Raw genomic sequence first — 7,482 nt, forward strand, 5'->3', positions numbered from 1 at the left:
TATCTGGGGAGAAGAGATTTTAAAAAATAAATATATATTTAACCTTTATTTAACTCGACAAGTCAGTTACGAAGGAATTCTTATTTACAATGACGGCCTACCCCGGCCGAACCCTAAACCGTACGACGCCGGGACGCCGCCCTATGGGACTGTCACCTCCTGGCCATAGAAAGCCTGTATTTTCTATGGTAGAGTAGGTCAGGGCGTGACTAGGGGTTTTAGTCTAGTTTATTATTTATATGTTGGTGTTTTAGTATGATTCCCAAATAGAGGCAGCTGGTAATCTTTTGTCTCTGATTGGGGATCATACTTAAGTTGCATTTTTCCACCTGTGGGTGATGGGATATTGTTTATGTTAAGTTGCCTGATCGCAGTGCATTGTCGTCACGGTTCGTTTATTCTTTAATTCTTGTTTTGGTTTTTCTAAGTTTCACTTTCTAATAAATAATGTACGCTGCGCCTTGGTCCGACGTTCATTCCAACGAACGTGACAGGGACTCCCAATCACTGCCGGTTGTGATACAGCCTGGAATCAAACCAGGGTCTTTAGTGACGCCTCTAGCACTGAGATGCAGTGCCTTAGACCGCTGTGCCACTCGGGATTAATTTGTTCTTTCTGTGGAGAACAGATTCATTCCTTCTATCTGGGGAGAACAGATTCATTCCTTCTATCTGGGGAGAAGAGATTCATTCCTTCTATCTGGGCAGAAGAGATTCATTCCAGCTATCTTGGGAGAACAGATTCATGCCTTCTTTGTCTAAGCTACAGAATGAAAATGGCTTCTCTGTGCAACTAGGCCATGTGATGTTGTTTGAGACACAACAAGACTAAAATGGTTTAATTTGGAGCAGACGTGGCAGGTTTGGGACACTCCACGCTATCACTGGCATTTACATTAAGTGTTCATGCTCAGCTCTGTAAAAATAGGCTGAGATTGGGTCCTCAGCTCTGCCTCAGCTCTGAGGATAGAAAGAGCTAGCAGACATAGCCTGCCTGGAGGCTGGAGGCTGCATCATTACAGCTCACTGGATTTAAAATGGGGGAGAGAGAAAGGGGAAGGTCGAGAGTATCTCAGCAAAACACAGATATCTTCTTGTAGGCTCATTTCTGCTCTATCTGGACTGTTTGATGAGAAGGACATCAGAGGGAAGAGTTGCTCATTACAAACGGCCCAAAACAAATCACAAATCAACATGTCGTATGAGTGGCTCTGGGCCATCTCAAAAGCCATGACCATTTTAAGTTTTTAAAGTATTAAATTAAATTTAAAAAATAAACATTTTATAGTATTCTACCTGTAACATTTTAAAACTAAAAACTTAAAAAGTCCTGTTTTTTTTTAAATTCTTTATTTTTAGAATACAGTAGTGTAATTGTACATAGTGTGGAGTGTACTATGGGTAAATTAGCCAGCAATGAACAGGTCCATGGAAACACTCTGGACTGTTGTAGGAATCACCACAGTTTCTCTCAGTTCGTGGATGGCACTGTAGCCTTTTCTTTTATTAAAACACACACACACACACACACACACACACAAACACACACACACACACACACACACACACACACACACACACACACACACACACACACACACACACACACACACACACACACACACACACACACACACACACACACACACACACTGCTCTAGTGTAGTGTACCATTATAAAGCCATCATGGATCACTAGTCACCAGTCCTCCTCAACCCAGTCCTTTTCTCCCCCAGCGTCTCCACTAGAATTCTTTAACTTTTACAAAGGAGCCCTTGGATTCACTCTTAAGGCTTTGTGTTTCCAGTGTACTATGTTGGGGGCTGTGGATTTACTTAAAAGGAAAGATTCACCCGTTTTGAATCGTAATATTGTTTTTGTGCATCTCTGAGCGATGTTCTGTCTATTCCCGGGGGCCATTCCTGGTTGTCGTGTGTCTCTGAGCTATTGCCTTTCAAGCAGGCAGAACAACATAACATTGAAATAAAGCTACTCTCACTCTACTGTAACTTAATACGACTTTTAGATTGTGAAAAAAACATCTACAATTCAGGGAAGATTTCAATATATACACTACCGTTCAAAAGTATGGGGTCTCTTAGAAATGTCCTTGTTTTTGAAAGAAAAGCATATTTGTTTGTTGATTAAAATAAACATAAAATTGATCAGAAATACAGTGTAGACATTAATGTTGTAAATAACTATTGTAGCTGGAAACGGCAGATTTCTAATGGAATATCTACATAGACGTACAGAGGCCCATTATCAGCGACCATCACTCCTGTGTTCCAATGGCACGTTGTGTTAGCTAATCCAAGTTTATCATTTTAAAAGGCTAATTGATCATTAGAAACCCCTTTTGCCAATTATGTTAGCACAGCTGAAAACTGTTGTTCTGATTTAAAGAAGCAATAAAACTGGCCTTCTTTAGACTGGTTGAGTATCTGGAGCATCAGCATTTGTGGGTTGGATTACAGGCTCAAAACGTCCAGAAACAAATAACTTTCTTCTGAAACTCATCGGTCTATTGCCAAGAAACTGAACATCTGGTTCAACGCTGTGTACTACTTCCTTCACAGAACAGCGCAAACTGGCTCTAACCAGAATATAAAGAGGAGTGGGAGGTCCCGGTGCACAACTGAACAAGAGGACAAGTACATTAGAGTGTCTAGTTTGAGAAACAGACGCCTCACAAGTCCTCAACTGGCAGCTTCATTAAATAATCACTAGTCAAATCACCAGTCTCAATGTCAACAGCGAAGAGGCGACTCTGGGATGCTGGCCTTCGAGACAATGTTCCTCTGTCCAGTGTCTGTGTTCTTTTGTCCATCTTAATCGTTTCTTTTTATTGGCCAGTCTGAGATATGGCTTTTTCTTTGCAACTCTGCGTAGAAGGCCAGCATCCCGGAGTCACCTCTTCACTGTTGATGTTGAGACTGGTATTTTGCGGGTACTATTTAGTGAAGCTAGCAGTTTATAACATACTGTGGAACTAAAACATACTGGGGAAGGATTACCTGAGAAGGGATTTTTTACAAAAACTTTCTGATATTCTGATATTGCCTCTGTGCGGATGGACCTGAAATGTGGTCCATGTGTCTGTAATAATGTAAGTGCATCGTCTACGACCTGGGGAATAGTTAGATGAGTCAAGGGTTGGTTTCTTGAAGAGGGGAGCAACTCGGGCCGTTTTGAAGTCAGAGGGGACGCAGCCAGTGGTCAGGGATGAGTTGATGAGGGAAGTGAGGAATGGGAGAAGGTCTCCAGAGATTGCCTGGAGAAGGGAGGAGGGGATGGGGTTGAGCAGGCAGGTTGTCGGGCGGCCGGAGCTCACTAGTAGCATCAATTCGAGGTCGAGGCGTAGGGTTGCTCCGTGTGAGTGGGACCAGTGGACTCAATAGGCTGAGTGAATGAGGAGCGGATGTCGTCAACCTTCTTTTCAAAGTGGTTGACAAAGTGGTCCGCAGAGAGGGAGCATGGAGGGGGTGGAGGAATAAGGCGGGAGGAGAAGGTGGAAAATAGTTTCCTGGGGTTAGAGGCAGAAGCATTTAGAGTGGCTTTAGCAGCAGATACAGAGGAGGAGAATGTAGAGAGGAGGGAGTGAAGGGATGATAGGTCCTCCAGAAGTTTAGTTTTCCTCCATTTTTGCTCAGCTGCCCGCAGCCCTGTTCTGAAAGCTCGCAGTGAGTCACTCAGCTACGGAGAAGGAGGGGAGGGCCTAGCCAGCGGGGAGGAAGGGGGACAGTATGAGTCATAGGTCGCGGTAAACAGAAGGAAAGTAGGGTCGAAGAGTTACAGTGAGATTAGTAGGAGAACAGAGACCTGGAAGGGGTTACAGTGAGATTAGTAGGAGAACAGAGACCTGGAAGGGGTTACAGTGAGATTAGTAGGAGAACAGAGACCTGGAGGGGGTTGTAGTGAGATTAGTAGGAGAACAGAGACCTGGAGGGGGTTACAGTGAGATTAGTAGGAGAACAGAGACCTGGAGGGGGTTGTAGTGAGATTAGTAGGAGAACAGAGACCTGGAGGGGGTTACAGTGAGATTAGTAGGAGAACAGAGACCGGGGGGGGGGGGGGGGGGGGGGGTGTAGTGAGATTAGTACAAATCTGATGCATTGCGATATTTGAAATGGACAATATTTTTTTCAGCTGGCAGGCTAGTTGGTCACATTTTCTACTATCCTGGTCTGTACAGTACTAGCCTCTACTATCCTGGTCTGTACAGTACTAGCCTCTACTATCCTAGTCTGTACAGTACTAGCCTCTACTATCCTGGTCTGTACAGTACTAGCCTCTACTATCCTGGTCTGTACAGTACTAGCCTCTACTATCCTGGTCTGTACAGTACTAGCCCTCTACTATCCTGGTCTGTACAGTACTAGCCCTCTACTATCCTGGTCTGTACAGTACTAGCCTCTACTATCCTGGTCTGTACAGTACTAGCCTCTACTATCCTGGTCTGTACAGTACTAGCCTCTACTATCCTGGTCTGTACAGTACTAGCCTCTACTATCCTGGTCTGTACAGTACTAGCCTCTACTATCCTGGTCTATACAGTACTAGCCTCTACTATCCTGGTCTGTACAGTACTAGCCTCTACTATCCTGGTCTGTACAGTGCTAGCCTCTACTATCCTGGTCTGTACAGTACTAGCCTCTACTATCCTGGTCTGTACAGTACTAGCCCTCTACTATCCTGGTCTGTACAGTACTAGCCCTCTACTATCCTGGTCTGTACAGTACTAGCCTCTACTATCCTGGTCTGTACAGTACTAGCCTCTACTATCCTGGTCTGTACAGTACTAGCCCTCTACTATCCTGGTCTGTACAGTACTAGCCCTCTACTATATTGGTATGTACAGTACTAGCCTCTACTATTCTGGTCTGTACAGTACTAGCCTCTACTATCCTGGTCTGTACAGTACTAGCCTCTACTATCCTGGTCTGTACAGTACTAGCCTCTACTATCTTGGTTTGTACAGTACTAGCCTCGGGCTACCGGGTAATTTCATTTCCATCCCTGGTTATAGTACTATAGCTTTCAAATATTGACCAATATTGTATTATTTTCAGATTTGAAAAAAACTGTTTTCATACTTCGATAAATGATGTATTTTCCCCTAAAGAGATCTGAGAGGATAGAGACAACCATTTTCCACACAGAGAGAGAGAGAGAGAGATAGAGAGAGAGAGAGAGAGAGAGAGAGAGAGAGAGAGAGAGAGAGACAGAGACAACCATTTTCCACACAGAGAGAGAGAGAGAGAGAGACAACCATTTTCCACACAGAGAGAGAGAGATGACAGAGACAACTATTTTCCACACAGAGAGAGAGAGAGGACAGAGATAACCATTTTCCACACAGAGAGAGAGAGAGAGAGAGAGAGAGAACCATTTTCCACACAGAGAGAGAGAGAGAGGACAGAGACAACTATTTTCCACATAGAGAGAGAGAGGACAGAGATAACCATTTTCCACACAGAGAGAGAGAGAGAGATAGAGAGAGAGAGAGAGAGAGAGAGAGAGAGAGAGAGAGACAGAGACAACCATTTTCCACACAGAGAGAGAGAGAGAGACATCCATTTTCCACACGGAGAGAGAGAGAGAGAGAGAGAGAGAGAGAGAGAGAGAGAGAGAGAGAGAGAGGACAGAGATAACCATTTTCGACACACAGAGAGAGAGAGAGGACAGAGATAACTATTTTCCACACACAGAGAGAGAGAGAGAGAGAGAGAGAGAGAGAGAGAGAGAGAGAGAGAACCATTTTCCACACGGAGAGAGAGAGAGAGACATCCATTTTCCACACGGAGAGAGAGAGAGAGAGAGAGAGAGAGAGGACAGAGACAACCGTTTTCCACACAGAGAGAGATAGAGAGAGAGAGGACAGAGACAACCATTTTCCACACAGAGAGAGAGAGAGAGAGAGAGAGAGGACAGAGACAACCGTTTTCCACACAGAGAGAGAGAGAGAGAGAGAGAGGACAGAGACAACCGTTTTCCACAGAGAGAGAGAGAGAGAGAGAGAGAGAGAGAGAGAGAGAGGACAGAGACAACCGTTTTCCACACAGAGAGAGAGAGAGCGAGACAGAGAGGACAGAGACAACCGTTTTCCACACACAGAGAGAGAGAGAGAGAGAGAGAGAGACAACCATTTTCCACAGAGAGAGAGAGAGAGAAAGAGAAAGAGAGAGAGAGAGAGAGACAATGTTTACTGTTAATTGTTATTGTTTTTCACTTTATATATTCACTTCATATATTATCTAACTCACTTGCTTTGACAATGTTAACACATGTTTCCCATGCCAATAAAGCCCTTGAATTGAATTGAATTGAGAGAGAGAGAGAGAGAGAGAGAGAGACAACCATTTTCCACACAGAGAGAGAGAGAGACAGACAACCATTTTCCACAGAGAGAGAGAGAGAGAGAGAGAGACAACCATTTTCCACACAGAGAGTGAGAGAGAGAGAGAGAGAGAGAGAGAGAGAGAACCATTTTTCACAGAGAGAGAGAGAGAGAGACAACCATTTTCCTTACAGAGAGAGAGAGCGAGAGAGAGAGAGAGTAACTGATGACACCCAAAACAAAATAAATGTTTTATTTTCTTCCAAAGCCGATTTCCTTGGTTCACTCCACGGTTTCTTTGATCCGTTGGTGGTCCTCCTGAAGTATCACAGCGTTGTTACTGTTGGTCACACTATCAAAGTGATAGAAAGGCTAGGTGGAGTGGAAAGGTGAAAACCAGTCATCACTGCAGGATTATCAACAAAGACTTTGTCTGGAGAAAAAAGAATTATATCAATTCTGCCATAGCAACCAACCTTTGTATCCAACAGTCCATGGTTCTATACAAACGTGTCCCACTCTGAGAAAGGTTAGCACCTTCCTGTGGATGCAGTCAGCCTATCAGGAATTATTAAGGAATCTTGCAACAACCAAAACTATTGAGGTATTTTATTTGACTAAAGGGGAGAGAAAGAAAAAAGAAGAAGGTCTTTGTACTGTAATTCTGCTCTATAAATAACGTTACTGCGTTGTGGCTTTGATTGAATAGCGCTGCTTTGCTGGTCTCTTTGTTTCAGGGAGGCAGGCAGGCAGGCAGGCAGGCAGTCAGGCAGTCAGGCAGGCAGGCAGTCAGGCAGTCAGGCAAGCAGGCAGGCAGGCAGGCAGGCAGGCAGGAGGGAGGTCTGAAACGTCTCTCTAGGAGCAGACAGCAAGCCGACCTCTCTGTCCCCTCACATCAGAGGTAATTATCTGCAATCAGAGTGGCTCGGAAAATCTATAGACCCTTAAACACCTTCCTCTCCTACTGGGGACCTGCTGCTGTGGCCTCACACACACACAGACACACACACACACACACACACACACACACACACACACACACTTCGAACATGCAGGAACACACACACACACAACAATTTAGGGAGGGGGGGGTGGCATTTTCAACAAGATGTTATATTTAAGCAAGATGACAAACTAACAAA

This window comes from Oncorhynchus mykiss, chromosome 7 (genome assembly GCF_013265735.2).
Source record: "Oncorhynchus mykiss isolate Arlee chromosome 7, USDA_OmykA_1.1, whole genome shotgun sequence".
NCBI classification, from domain to species: domain Eukaryota; kingdom Metazoa; phylum Chordata; class Actinopteri; order Salmoniformes; family Salmonidae; genus Oncorhynchus; species Oncorhynchus mykiss.